The sequence below is a fragment of the Bos indicus genome, chromosome 6 (genome assembly GCF_029378745.1).
Source record: "Bos indicus isolate NIAB-ARS_2022 breed Sahiwal x Tharparkar chromosome 6, NIAB-ARS_B.indTharparkar_mat_pri_1.0, whole genome shotgun sequence".
Taxonomy (NCBI): domain Eukaryota; kingdom Metazoa; phylum Chordata; class Mammalia; order Artiodactyla; family Bovidae; genus Bos; species Bos indicus.
Window position 1 is genome coordinate 115,597,503 of NC_091765.1, and position 15,120 is coordinate 115,612,622.

The window sequence follows — 15,120 nt, forward strand, 5'->3', positions numbered from 1 at the left end:
GTGGGGGTGGGAGGAGCGGGCACACCTGTGGCCCACACCTGCTCACACACATTCACCGACAGCTGCGCTTTCAACACACTGAGGGTGGGAGAGGGCTCCTCAGCCAAGAGGGTGACCAGATTGTGATGCTAAAACAGAGGTTCTGGGGCCGGGAGGCGGGAAAGCGTGTGCAGGCAGAGGGCACAGGCCGTGGAGAGGCCCCGCGGTGGGAAAGCGCCTGCGCTCCGGTACAGCTGAAGCTGGTGGGGTGGGAAGTGGGGGCAGAGACGTCTGTCTGGAAAGGCCCCGGTGGGAGACAGCCTGCCCGGCAGAGTCAGGATCTCGGGGGCCACGAAAGCCGTCCAAGGCGCTGTGGTGGACACGGGCCCCCCACCACCCACCTCCCCAGGACTGTGGCCGATGGGTTAGGGCTTTGCAGCAGAGGTGCCACCCGCCAGCCTTCCTGGGGCGCTGGGTGGCTCTGGGATCTGCCTCCTGCCGCCCCTCTGCCTTTGCATCAGGAGGTACCCCCGTGCCCGGCCCGGCCCTCCCTGCCCACCTATCCTGCAGTGCCTGAGGCCGCCCCCCCAGGACAGCTCCCAGCACCCCTGAGGTACACGGTCTGGGCTCAGGGCCCCCGGAAGGGAAGGGACCCAATGGCAGGCAGCGGCTGCCTGCTCAGAGCACATGCCTGCAGAGGCCGGCCCCCTCCTCACCTCAGTCCCCACTTTCCTACTGGGATGACACCCCAGACAAGCTGCTTATGCGGGACCCTTGTCTCGGGATCTGCTTCTGGGGATCCCAGCCCAAGAGCCCCTCCTGGCAGGCAACGGGTGTGCCACGTAGGGGGCAGGCCGCTGGCACGGAGGCTGGGAGCCCTGGAGAGCCGGGGAGCCCTCCGGACTCTCAGGGGCTCTGTCCCCCAGGGCTTGACCTGGCTCCCAAAGGGCTTCCGGGCCCACCTGCCGCGTGAGCTCTCCTGGCTGCACTCCTACCGCCCCAGGGCTCCCATGCTGCTGCCTCCGGGAAGCCTGCCCGGCTTGTACTGTCCCCATGTGACGCTCTTCCAGCCAGCCGCCTGTTCCTGCCTTTCTTTCCAAGGGCCGAGGTTTGTGCGTCTACAATCCGAGCTTCCCCAGAAGCCTCCCCGCCTAGTCCCTTCCCCCGGACCATCGTTTGTTTCCCATCCCTCCTCCACTTCCTGGGGAACACCTGTTCCTTTGTCAGACCGGGGGGAGCATCACCTGTTTCTGGGGAATCCCACAGAAGCCACAGTCCTCCCCGGGGCTCCCGCAGGCACCGGGGCCTCCAGTCAGGGCAGGGACACGTCCCCGCCAGCCTGCTGGCTGGTTTCTCGGTACCCAAGGGCAGGGCCAGCTCAGAGTCCTCGTGAGCGCCGTGGGACCAGGCTCTCACGGTCAGGATGGACGCCGGGTGCCTGCCGTTAACCAACGGGCGGGAGTCGGGAGGGGGCAGGTGGTCCGCGCTCTGCTGACCCATGGCCACACACTCTGTCTCCTCCCCAAGCGGCAGGCCGCTGTGGTGACGGGGTGTCCGCCAGGTGACCTGTCATCTCTCTGAGAGGATAGGGACCGGAGGGGCCTCCCTGTCTCTGCGGAGGAGAGGAGGACGCCCTGGGGGCAGAGCCCGAGGGGAGAAGAGAGGGGGAGATGCCTCTGACCTTGACTAAGCAGAAAGCCTAATTAGCCTGTCTCTTCTGAGGCTCCACATGTGGGATTAAAGGGACAAAGGAGGCAAGGTGGGGCGTCTGCAAAAAGAAGGAGGTGCCAGTGTGCAGCCAGTGGGCGGGGGGAGCAGGGCTCCCACCCCAGGCACCCGCCTGGCCATGCTCCTCGCCCCGGGCTCCTGGAATAATCACCTACCCATCCTCTATGAGCGCTTGCTCCTCCCACACCCCGGGCTGGACTCACCTGGTACCCACCCCTCCACCCTACCTGTGCGGGGCAGGGGCCTCAGCTCCTCCGGCTTCCCTCCAGCTTCCCCCCAGCCTCCCCCTGCACCCTCAGGCACCCACACCCGGTCTGTTCACCCGGGCTGCCCTAGACCAATTCACATGGCCCCGGGTGACCCCTATGTGCTCACCTGTCTGATTGCCTCGTAGACGTGAGCTCTCTGGTCTCCAGGCGGCTCCTCCACAGGGCCCAGTGCAGGGCCTGGCACGGAGCTAGCAGGCGGCGCCCACCTGCCGGGTCAGCTGCGATGAGGAATTCAGCCTGTCTTTGCAGACACAGCCCAGGTGCTAAGAGAAGATGTGGTGGAGGGTCTCGTATCAGCACAAAGCAGGCTGGTGGTCGACAGGACACGCTGTGTGTGTGTGTGTGTGTCCCGTGGGCAAGTGCCATGCATGCACCAGTGCCCTGGGTACATGGGTGTGCTGTGATGTGCGTGCGGACCACATGTGTGTACATGTGCATGCCCTGTGGGCTGCAGGCACACTACACACGTGTATGTGGACATGCGGGTCTCACAGAGGCACACGCAGGCACAGCTCGGCCCCCACACTGCCCTCCCCGGCCAGAGGCCCGTTGGCCTCAGGGCCCACTGGGGCTGACACGCCACCCCCAGAAGATCCTGGGAGCCCCGACTCCTCAGAGTGTGGTCCTTTGAGCTCCTGCATCCAGGTTGCCTGGATCTCCTGGCTCAGGGCTTGGGGAGCAGGGTCCTAGAGTTTGCAATTTACTAAATGGCCCTGCAGAGAAGGCAATGGCACCCCACTCCAGTACTCTTGCCTGGAAAATCCCATGGGTGGAGGAGCCTGGTAGGCTGCAGTCCATAGGGTCACAAAGAGTCGGACACTTACTGAGCGACTTCACTTTCACTTTTCACTTTCATGCATTGGAGAAGGCAATGGCACCCCACTCCAGTGTTCTTGCCTGGAGAATCCCAGGGACAGGGGAGCCTGGTAGGCTGCCGTCGATGGGGTTGCACAGAGTCGGACATGACTGAAGCGACTTAGCAGCAGCAGCAAGTGGCCCTGAGCACCTCTGAGCCTCGTAGAGGCTGCCCTCCGATCTTGGTCATTCCCACAGTGTCCCCATTGACCACACTGGAAGGGAGCAACAGGTCATCTCTGCGACATCAGAGAGCTGCCCCACAGCGTGCTTTGACTGATCAGTCCATCGATGTCCCCAAAGCACAAACGTTCTCACGATGAGGGGAGAGAGGGAACCTGTTTCGTGCCTGGCACCGATGCCGAAACTGAGTCCGGGGGAGGTGAGGCGGCCCAAACTCCGAGTGCAGCCCCGTGGGGATCACCTCCGAGCCCCTGGCACGGCTGACCTGGCTCCTCACGTGGCAGTGAGCTCTCCGTCACTGCGTTCAAGAAGGGCCTGGACAGCCACCTGTCCAGGTGTCCTTGGGGCACATTTGACAGTGGATGTGAAGGGCCTTCCAAAGCCAGGCTCCTGGCCCCAAACGGACAGCAGTGGCTGGATTGCCGAGCTTGGACACGCTCTCCGAGTCGAGGTGAGTTGGGTCCTTGGGGAGCTGGGTGGCTCAGACCCGCACTGGAAGCTAGAGTCCCCCGGGGTCTCCTGTTGACGGCAGCGTCCCCTTCAGGGGTCTGGGTGCCTGAGTGTCTGTGTTTCCAGCTCACCCCCAGGGGACACCTGTGTCACAGGTCCACGGGATACACGGGGGTGGGGGGAGCAGGCCCTGGGTGGCCTTCCCTGGGGTCTTCCAAGTGCACCCTCTCACCGCCCCCTTTAGCCCCCCTCACATTGGGTGGAATGTGGGTCTGCCTGCCAGGCGTGGAGGGGCTCCAGGGCCGCGGGGAAGGCCTGATGGGGGGGCGGGCAGTGAGTGACCCTGAGCCCCCTCCCCTGGCCTCTTCCCCAAGCTGCCCTTGGGTAGTCCACAGTGCCCAGCCCAGGAGAGGGGTCCGTCCTCCCACAGAAATCCCAGGGCCATTGGCTGCAAGACCAGGCGCTCTGCTCCCTGAATCCCAGGCAGCAGCGCCTGGCACCCGGCCTGACCGCCTTCCCGAGCAGCCCGCTGGGGTCAGCAGGGCAGCCTTCCTGTGGAGTGACGCTGGGCCCGCGGCCAGTCCCCCCGCTGGTGGCCCTCTGCCCAGAGGCCCAGCGCACACCGTCTTCCTAGAGCTGAAGACGGACACCATGCAGACGCCAGCCTGCCCTTGGGCCTGGGTTGCCTGGGGCACTGCCATCTCGACCTCGGCCCTGCAGCTGAGCCAGGTTCCGGCCCTGCTCAGGGCCTCCGGCTGCCAGGGGGACACGTCACTGAGCCTGCCCCAGGCCTCCGGTGTCCCAGCCGAACTTTCCCCCGAGTGCAGGGGTACAGTGAAGCCAAGGTCAGACCGCACAGCGTGGGGCTCAGCCCAACCAGGCTTTCCTGGACCCCACCCCCCACTCCCCCCCCCCCACCCCCGGGGGCTCAGCCCAACCAGGCTTTCCTGGACCCCACCCCCCGGGGCTCATTTACTGCGTGCAGGCAGATGGTAACAGTGCGGCGAGGGGCCCACCACCCCAGCCCCTGACGTGAACATGCCGCCTCCCGTTAGCTCTCGTGTGGATGGGAGGCAGGTGGGCAGGGCAGGGCTGGGACGGGGTTGTGCACAGGCCCTATGGACCCTCCCCCCAAGAACTTTCAGATCAGAAAAAGGGGCTTGGACAGGTAAGGGTCTGGGGGCTCCAGAAGGGTGTACTGGGGTGAACATGTCCCCCAAATTCACGTCCACTTGGAACCTCTGAATGAAACCCCACCTGGAAATAGGGTCTTTGCAGACGTAGTTAGTTATGCTGAAGGTGGTCCTAATCCCATTAATGCCAATCAACCCTGAATATTCACTGAAAGGACTGATGAAGCGGAAGCTCCAATCCTTTGGCCAACTCATTGGAAAAGACCCTGATGCTGGGAAAGATTGAGGGCAGGAGGAGAAGGATGTGATGGAGTGTGAGATGGTTGATTGGCATCACTGACTCGACAGGCGTGAGTTAGAGCAAACTCTGGGAGATAGTGAAGGACACGGAAGCCTGGTGTGCTGCAGTCCATGGGGTCACAAAGAGTCAGACACGACAACACCACTAATCTCACACGACTGACGTACCTATAGGAAGAGAAGAGACACACAGAGGAGAAGCCGTGTGAAGACGGGGGCAGAGACCAAGTGAGGCAGCCACGAGCCAAGGAATGCGAGCATTTCTGCAGCTGATGGAAGCCGGGACACGCACGGGCGTGGTCTTCCTGAGGGCCCCGAGGACGGCTGGGTTTCGGACGTCTGGCCCCCAGAGCTGCAAGAGGACCCACGTCTGCTGTTTGAAGCCCTAGTTTGTGGCACTTTGTCACAACAGTCCAGGAAACGATACAGCGGGACTGTGATTCATCCAGGGCGGCCAGTCAGGAGTCCCACGGCTTTTATGTTCCGTCAAACCAAACCCTTTGTGACTGAGTTGGGTTTTCCCCGGACCCATGGGTCAGCCAGGAAGGCGGGAGGACCGTGGTCTCCACCTTCAGATGTTGGTGTAGCTGCAGACAGCTTCCGAGGGGGCGGCGGGCTGGGGCAGGGGAGGGGGAGACGGCCTGGAGGGGGCAGCGGGCTCGGCCTCTCCCGCCTCTGGTCCCCCGGCCGTAAAACGGAGCTGTTGTGACAGAGGCCGACAGTAGCGTCCCGCACAAGGCCGCCACTCCGGAAACACTCGCCCTTGTTGTTGCTGGTTTTGAACAAGGAAGTGTTTATAAAGCCCTTGAGCCAGCACCTGGCCAGCAGTCACCGAGTGATGAACGGCACTGTGGTCGTCATGGCTTGGGATGCGTGCTCAGTAACTGGGTGCTGAAGGCAGCTTCCCTGTCTTCTCACCGCTCCAGCCAGGAACCCAAAAGCTGGCAGCCAAACATCAGATTCCAGATTCTGCCCTTGAGACAGGTAGGGGCCACCTGTGCCGTCCTGGGGTGCGTGGGGTGAAGCTGGTTCTGCTGCATCAGCCCAGCGCCCGTGTCCCAGATCCCACTGCTGAGATTTGCTTGTGCAAAGCAAGAGTCATGTAATTCTAGCTCACGGCTCTGTGGGTCAGGAATGCCGACGAGGCTCTGCCAGTGGCCTTTCTGAGGTCACTCGGTGGCCCTCGCCTGTGGGGTGGTCTGGGCTGGAAGGTCCAAGATGGTGGCACTCGGGTCTGGCTCGTTGGCTGGGATGACTGGAAGGCTGGGCTCGCTGGGGTGGTGGCCTGAACCTCTCTGCATGGCCGGGCCAGGAAGCTGGCCTTCCACTGGGAGGGCAAGGACACATCCACTAATTCATTTGCTCATTCAGTCGTTCAGTAAATCCTGTGTGTGCATCTGCCCAGGGCCAGCCCTGTCCTGGGCGGGGTGGAGGAGGCTGGGATCCACCAGCCATCAGTGCAAATTCCCGCCCGAGTGGCAGGAGTGAAGCAGACACAAGACTGATGATGCAGATGGTGAATTACACACCGGTAAGTGCTGCAGGAAAGGTGAATAAGAGAAAGTAAAGTGTTGCAGGGTGACTGTCAAAATTGTAGACGCCACATCTTAAAGGTGGTGTGTGGGTAAACCTGGGGCAAGTGAGGGAACCAGGTGGGATCTCGGGGAGGAGCATCACAGGCAGAGGACACGGAGCGTGCAAAGGTCCTGAGGCCGCGTGGGCCTGGCAGGGGAAAGAGTTGCTAAGTGCTGCGTGCAGGGGCAGCTTAAAAGGGGGAGGCCCCGGGAAGAGGCACTCAGAGGCGGTGGGGCACTGTGGGCCAGCCTTGGAGGGCACAGGAGGGATTCACTGCGGGGTGGGTACGCTGGGGGGCCTGGGTGCAGATGTGACAGGATCTGGTGAGAATTTGCCAGGATCATTCTGGACACTCTGTCGGAAGGGACTGCGGGGCCGAGAGCAGCAAGGGCCCGATCCAGCCATCCAGGCTGGACGACGGCGGGCGACGCAGGGGGACTGCGGTGGGGAAGGGGCAGCTGTCAGCCGGCTGTGTCCAGACTCGGGGCAGAGGACAGAGCCAACGTCCACCCAGGGCTAGCAGAATGCAGCCCCCGCATGTGACAGGAAGGGGCGGAGCAGCAGTGGGGAGGAGAGATGGGGGCCCATGTGCTGGAGCCCCCGGGGGGAGATGCTGCTGAGAGGGTTGGTTACAGGCTTTAGGGGTCCAGGAGGGGGACCCAGGCTGGACATATGGTTCACGATGGACTGCAAGGCCCTGGGCCTGAGAGAGGGTACGTGGGACAGAGGGCACCAGGGTGAGAGCCCAGGACCCCCAATGTGGAGAGGACAGGAGAGGAGGGGCAAGGCACCCAGAACAGGGTCTGGGGAAGCGGGGGTAGGGAGGGGCCCAGGGCGCCCCCATGGGAGCCAGGTGGGAAAGCCCCCCAAGAAGGAGGGAGACGTCAGTCAACCCAGAGACGAGCTGACAGAACCAATTAGGCAGAACCTGCGTTCAGGGACCCCGTAGAATGGGCCAGACAGGGTCCTCTAAAGGAGTCCCCTCTGAGGGGATGCGTGGGAGGGCAAGGCGTAGCCTGCTGAGGCCAGACCACCAGGAATGGGTGCTAAGGGGAACCAGGGCCCCACAGGCGTGCTGGGGAGGAGCCAGCTCTGAGTGTCACCTCAGGACCTCCCCCCCAGGACGGGCCCTCCCCCTCTCCTGCCTGGACTAAACTCCCTACGGTCATGCCAGGGCTGAGCGAAGGACAGAGTTGCAGACCTACCCATCCCTGGTACGTCTGGGGGACCCTGACGCCTGGGGAGAGGGAGACCTTGGAACAGAGCTAGGTCTGCAGTTTCCACCTCAGTCCCGCCTGGACTTGAGCCCTGAGCACCATGGGAAGAGCCAGCATCACCTGAAACTTGCCAAGGAGCACATCAGCTGGGAGGAAGGCATTCCAGGGAGTGGCTGTGCATGTGTGTGCCTGCACGTGTGCACTCACACATAGATACGCACACACACGTGTGCCTGTATGTGTGCACTGGTGCACGTACGTGCACACCTGTGTGTCCTGCATGTGTGTCCGCGCATGGATGCACACACGTGTGTACCTGCACACATGCACGTGTGTGTATATACACATGTGTTCTGCACACACGTGCTCATGCATGTATGCACACAATGCACGCATGCACTTATGCTTGCACGCACACGTGTGTGCAGTGCATATATGCGTACACACGTGTGTGCCTGCACGTGTGCATATGCATGCAGGTGTGAGTTCGTGCATATATTCACGCACACATGCTCCTGCATATGTCTGCTCGTGCATGTGTGAACACACGTGTGCATGGTGCATGTACACAAGCACACATGTGTGCATTGTGCACTCATGTGTATGCATGAACACATGTACCACAAGTGTGCAGCCATGCGTGTGTGTGTGCACAGGCGTGTGCTTTCACACATGTGCTTGTGCGTGTATGTGTGTGCATGTGTGTGCATGCTCCCACGAGTGTAGGGATGATCGGAGAATAAAGGTGATGTCCTCCAGTCTCCCACTCGTCCCGCTTTTCCGTAAGCAGTAATGTCCTCTGAGGAGGCCGTTGGACTCTGAGCACTGGCGGGGGAGGGGTCTGTTTGCAAACGGGCATTAAAGACCAGACTTAGACGAGGTAGGACGGCGAGCTAAGAGAGCACTGGGCCTGCAGGGACCTGGGGTCAGGGTGCAGCACCGGGCTGGGTGGGGGTGCTGGCCCGAGGCTGGGGGTGCAGGCTGGGGCCCCACTCTTAGCCACGGGCCCACAAGGCTGAGTGGTCAGGTGGAGTGAGATCCGGGGTGCTGGCCGGGATGGGGGGACTTGTAGACAGTCTCCTGGGGTGACTGGGGGTGAGGAGGGCTGTCCAGGAAAATGGGCTGCCTTCCCCGGCTGTCGGCTGCACCCAGGCCCGAGGGTCTACCCCTCTGCAGAGCTGCCAGGGGTGGGGGCTCAGCGCCTGCCTGAAGCCCGCAGGCCTGCTCCCTCTGTGTGGGGGGCGGTAATTAGCACTGCTGTCAGGCAGCTTCCTCGCCAGCCTTCCAGTCACTTAAAAATAACTTGAACAGAGTGAGTCACCTGATCTCCATGGCTGAGACGCCGGCTGGTCTGACTGCATCCCTGGACCCGAGGGGGTGGGGTCTCCATGAGCAGAGCTCGCTGCCGCCTGCTGCCGGCTCCAGGACCCTGCTGCTGTCCACACCCTGCCCTTCTCCCAGCACCAGAGAGGGGCGCGAGAGGCCCCCGTGGCCCACACAGGACACCTTCCACCGTCCGCCGAGCCACGGTATCCCGGGTTTCATTCCGCAGCCATTCATGATGTCGCGGTCTCCATTTAGCAGATGAAGTTAACACGTGATTCAGAACCAGGCGTGGGGGACTCAAGTCTATTCCAGAGCAGGATCCTTGGTGACAAAGTCAGCAGGTGGGCTGGACAGAGTACACATGACGGACACAAGGCACCCCTCCCCACCCACGCGACTTCAGAGTGACCCAACGAACGCCCCGTGCTAGGATCTGTCTGCGTCCCCCTGAAATTCATCTGCTGAATTCCCACCCTCCTGTCATGATGTTAGGAGGGGGGGCCTTTGGGAGGTGATTGGATCATGAAGATGGAGCCCCAAGAAAGGGATCAGGGCTCTTAGAAAAGAGACCCCAGGCCCGTAAATCAGTGAGCCTGGAACTCTCCCTTCACCACAAGTAAAAATAAACTCAGAGTGCCCTAAACACTTAAATGTAAGACATGACACCATAAAACTCCTGGAAGACAACAAAAGAAAAGCACTCTTTGACATAAATTGTACCAATGTTTTCTTATGTCTGTCTCCCAAGGCAAAAGAAACAAAAGCAAAAAACGAACTTTAAATACTCAAACTTTAAAACTTTTGCACAGCAGAGGAAACCATAGACAAAAAAAAGACAGTCTACAGAATGGGAGAAAGCACTTAGAAATGATGTGCCCAATAAAGGTTTAATTTCTGAGTTATATAAATAGCTCACAGTTCAGTATTTTAAAAAGACAACCCAAACAAATAAACAAACAACCCGGTCAAAAATGGGCAGAGGACTTAAGTTGACATTTCTCCAAAGAAGACGTACCAATGGCCAATACACACATGAAAAGATGCTCAACATCACTAATTATTCAGTTCAGTTCACTCAGTCACTCAGTCGTGTTCGACTCTTTGCGACTCCATGAATCGCAGCACGCCAGGCCTCCCTGTCCATCACCAACTCCTGGAGTTTACCCAAACTCATGTCCATTGAGTCGGTGATGCCATCCAACCATCTCATCCTCTGTCACCCCCTTCTCCTCCTGACTTCACTCTTTCCCAGCATCAGGGTCTTTTCAAATGAATCAGCTCTTCGCATCAGGTGACCAAAGTATTGGAGTTTCAGCTTCAGCATCAGTCCTTCCAAAGAATATTCAGGACTGATTTCCTTTAGGATGGACTGGTTGGATCTCCTTGCAGTCCAAGGGACTCTCAAGAGTCTTCTCCAACACCACAGTTCAAAAGCATCAATTCTTCGGCACTCACATCCATACATGACCACTAGAGAAACCATAGCTGTGATTAGATGGACCTTTGTTGGCAATGTAATGTCTCTGCTTTTTAATAAGCTGTCTAGGTTGGTCATAACTTTTCTTCCACAGAGCAAGTGTCTTTTAATTTCATGGCTGCAGTCACCATCTACAGTGGTTTTGGAGACCAAAAAAATAAAGTCTGTCACTGTTTCCACTGTTTCCCCATCTATTTGCCATGAAGTGATGGGACCAGATGCCATGATCTTAGTTTTCTGAACGCTGAGTTTTAAGCCAACTTTATCACTCTCCTCTTTCACTTTCATCAAGAGGCTCTTTAGTTCTTCTTTGCTTTCTGCCATAAGGGTGGTGTCATCTGCATATCTGAGGTTATTGATATTTCTCCTGGTAATCTTGATTCCAGCTTGTGCTTCTTCCAGCCCAGCGTTTCTCATGATGTACTCTGCATATACGTTAAATAAGCAGGGTGACAATATACAGCCTTGACATACTCCTTTCCCGATTTGGAACCAGTCTGTTGTTCCATGTCCAGTTCTAACTGTTGCCTCCTGACCTGCATACAGATTTCTCAGGAGGCAGGTCAGGTGGTCTGGTATTCCCATCTCTTGAAGAATTTTCCAGTTTGTTGTGATTCACACAGTCAAAGACTTTGGCATGGTCAATAAAGCAGAAGTAGATGTTTTTCTGAAACTCTTTTGCTTTTTCGATGATCCAACGGATAAGAAATGCAAATCAAAACTAAAATGAGATACTACCTCACACAGGTCAGAAAGGCCATCGTTAAAAAGTCTCCTAATAGTAAATGCTGGGGAGGGTGTGGAGAAAGGGAAACCCTCCTACAGTGTTGATGAGAATGTAAATTGGTGCAGTCATGATGGGAAAACAGTACGGAGGTTCCTGAAAAAACTAAAAATAGAGCTACCATACGATCCAGCGATCCCACTCCTGGGCGTGTATCCAGAGAAAACTATATTGAAAAACAGACATGCACCCCTATATTCACAGCAGCTCTGTTCACGTTAGCCGAGACACGGAGGCAACCTGGGCGTCCATCGACGGAGGCGCGGACAAGGGAGATGCGCGTGTCTGCACAGTGGAATGCTCCTCAGCCACTGAGAGGAATGAAACAAAGCCGTTTACAGCAACATGAATGGATGTAGAAATCATCATACTAAGTAAATACGTCAGAGAAAAACAAACGTCATATGATGTTAATATGGGAAATACAAAAAAAGTGTGCAAATGACTTATTTACAGAACAGAAATAGATTCACAGAAACAGAAGACAAAGGGAAAGGGTGGGGAATAAATAAGGTGTTTGGGATTAAAAGATACACACAATGCAGTCTGTCTGCCATTCTCAAATAATGTTCTTATAATCAGAAAGCAGAGAAGGATGCAACAGATAGTTCAAAACTGACTCTGAGCCCTGAAGACGCATACTTTAAAAATGAATCAAATAATACCATCCAAGGTAGAAAAGGATGCATGCCAGTCTACACAAAATAAATAAACAAGGACCTACTATATAGCACTTTTCACTTTCCTGCATTGGAGAAGGAAATGGCAACCCACTCCAGGGTTCTTGCCTGGAGAATCCCAGGGACGGGGGAACCTGGTGGGCTGCCGTCTATGGGATCGCACAGAGTCGGACACGACTGAAGTGACTTAGCAGCAGTATATAGCACAGCGAACCACATTCAATACCTAGTGTGTGTGTGTGTGTGTGTGTGTGCATGCGTGCGCTTATGCTAGTCACTCAGTCGTGTCTAACTCTTTGTGACCCCGTGGAGTGTAGCCCGACAGGCTCCTCTGTCTGTGGAATTCTCCAGGCAAAAATACTGGAGTGGGTTGCCATTTTTTCCCGCAGAGGATCTTCCTGACCCAGAGATCAAACCCGGGTCTCCTGCATTGCAGGCAGATTCTTTACTGTCTGAGCCCCCAGGGAAGCCCTAATATCTAGTACTAACCTCACATGGGAAAGAATCTGAATCACTTTGATGTATACCTGAAACGAACACAACATCATAAATCAACTATGTTTCAATCAAAATAAAATAGACCCCAGGATGCTCCCCGGCCCCTTCCACCTGCGAGGACTCAGGCAGCCGCCTGCTCTCTGCCACTGCCATGCCCGCACCCTCAGTGTGGGCATCCAGCTTCCCGAGCCGCGAAGAATGACTGTGTGTTGTTGACAGGCCCTGCGCCCAGCAGCGTCGTGTCCTGTCCCCGCGCCCAGCGGCGTCTGGTACCCGGGCCCAGTGGCACCTCTTCCCTGTGCCCAGCGGCGTCTGGTCCCCACGCCCAGCGGCGTCTGGTCCCCGTGCCCAGCGGCATTTGCTGTCCCCGCAGCCTGGATGGACTTGGACACACAAGGATCCCAAGGGCAGTGACAGCACAGGAAGTGTAAGCGCCACGGCCTTTGAGGAGAGAAACTGGCAGAGTATGTTTTAAAAGCTGAGAATTTTCAATTCCTTTCAACCCAGAACTTGCACACATAGGGCTTCACAGAGGAAGCGACCCTGGGCAGACGTCACGGCGGCTGCAGGGCCTGCTTTCTCACTAAAGCTGTGGTGAGAGCGACAGGTCAGAACCCGCTGCGTGTCCAGCAGCACGGACCAGGAAACAACTTCCAGTGTCTGCGGGCAGACGAACAACGGTCCCCAACAACGCCCAGGCCCCAGTCCCGGGACTCTGTGAACAAGTCACTGCGCGTGGGGCAGAAGGACTGTGTGGACGCGATGGAGGTAAGGCCCTAGATTCTCCAGGTGAGTCCAGGGTCGTCTCAGGGCTCTCGTAAGAGGGTGGGAGGAGGGTCAGAGGGGGAGGAGACGTGGGGACAGACAGAGGGGTTTCAAGACGCTAAATCTTCCCTGCTGGCTTTGAAGAGGGAGGAGGGACCACAAGCCAAAAAACACAACCCTCTAGAAGCTGGGCAAGGCAGGGACGACTCTTCCCTGGAGGACAGAGAGGAGGATCCAGGGGCACCAGCCCAGCTTACCCCGACTCCGGGCCTCCGGGCCTCCAGGCCGTGAGAGGTCAGGCGCGTGTTGCTTCAGCCCCCAGGCGTGCGGTGACTTGTCACGACAGCCCCAGGAAGCTCAGATGCCGCTTGTGCGGTGCGTGCCGGCCACACGGGGCCCACGCTGTGCTGACCGGAAGCAGGAAAGCGGGGTTACCGGCCAGGGCACACCGGGATTTACTCTGTCGTTGGTCATGCTGTGTCCGCGGAGCCCGACTCCAGGGGGCCCGAGGGGTGGGGAGGGAAGCCGGGGTGGACACTGAGCAAGCCTTGCTGTCTGGAGGGCAGGGAGCTGGCGGGGACGGCCAGGGGCAGCCCTTCGCAGGCCCAGGACCTGCAGCGACGAGAAGACTGGATGGGCCGCGAGGGGGGCGGCAAGGACGAGGCCAGGGAGACTGCAGTGGCCTCTTCAAGACCGAAGGCCAAGGGCACAGGGGAGGGCCAGGCCCCGAGGGGCCCCGTCCCGGCCGAGCGCAGCGGGCTTCAGGGCAAACCCAGCTTGCCTGCCTATTTACTTGCTTCACTCTGCTTAGTCCTGGGGCTCCCGAGAGACCAGGGGTCCACAGGGCAGCCGGGAAAGCCTGCTTTGCTGCATCCCACTTGCCTGACACAGAGCCAGGCTCGAAGGGGTCAGAGAAAGCAGAGTGGTTTCTGGGTGTGGATTTGGGGGGGCAGCAGATGACATGGGGCAAGACCAGCACCCCAAACTCCAGCCCTACCACCATCCTCCCCAAAGAGCCCAGGGCGCTGCCTTAGTCTGCCAGCAGCCTTGCTGAGGTCAGGTCCCCAGACCTCGGCTGTGCCCGCCTGCCCCACGATGGGCTCTGTGCCCTGGAAGGAAGAAGTGCCAAGAAGTGCCAGCCTTTTCCCTCGCTCACACCGCCCCCCTTCCTCAGACGCACAAAGGCGTCATGTGAGCAGGCAGCACAGTGGCAGCTGCCTACGGGCCAGGAGGAGGTCGGACCCTGGCCCTGCCAGTCTCTCTGGGTCTCGTTTCCTCTCCTGTGACTGGACCGGGCTGGACTGGGTGCACCTCCCCATCCAGCCTCCAGATGGTGGGAGATAAACCCGTGCTGTTTATAACCTCTGGCCGGAGCTGCACAGAGCGAGGTCCGCCTTCCATCTCTCAGCCAGGCAGGGGGCTCTGTCCACCACCCACAGACCCTTCAACTCTTATAAAACTCGTGTAGCTAGGGCAAATCCAAGGACAGCCATCAACTGGGTGGGACCACCAGGCTTGCGGCCGGCTGGAGTCTGAGGCGTCCCAGGGGTCCAGGGGAGTCAGTGGGGCGGTGGTGGGTGTGCATCTGGAGCTGGGGCAGCGTCTCACGTGGACATGCATGCTGAGAAGTCCCTGACCACAGGAGGTATTAAACCCCAAGGCCGGAAGTGCAGGCAGCCCCAAGGAGAGGTGTGATGATCAGAGGGGAGCACCAAAGGGGCAGCAGGCGGAAGCCCACGGCTGGGGGTCCTGGGAGGCCAAGAGAAAAAGGGCTTCGGAGTGATGAGCTGAGTCCTCAGATGGTGAAAGGTCCGCAGCTCGGTGGACACAGAGCTGACCGCCGGCTTCAGCAGCCGCAGCGGCAGGGGTGCTGGCTCCCGAGGGGTTTGGGAGGAGTGCAG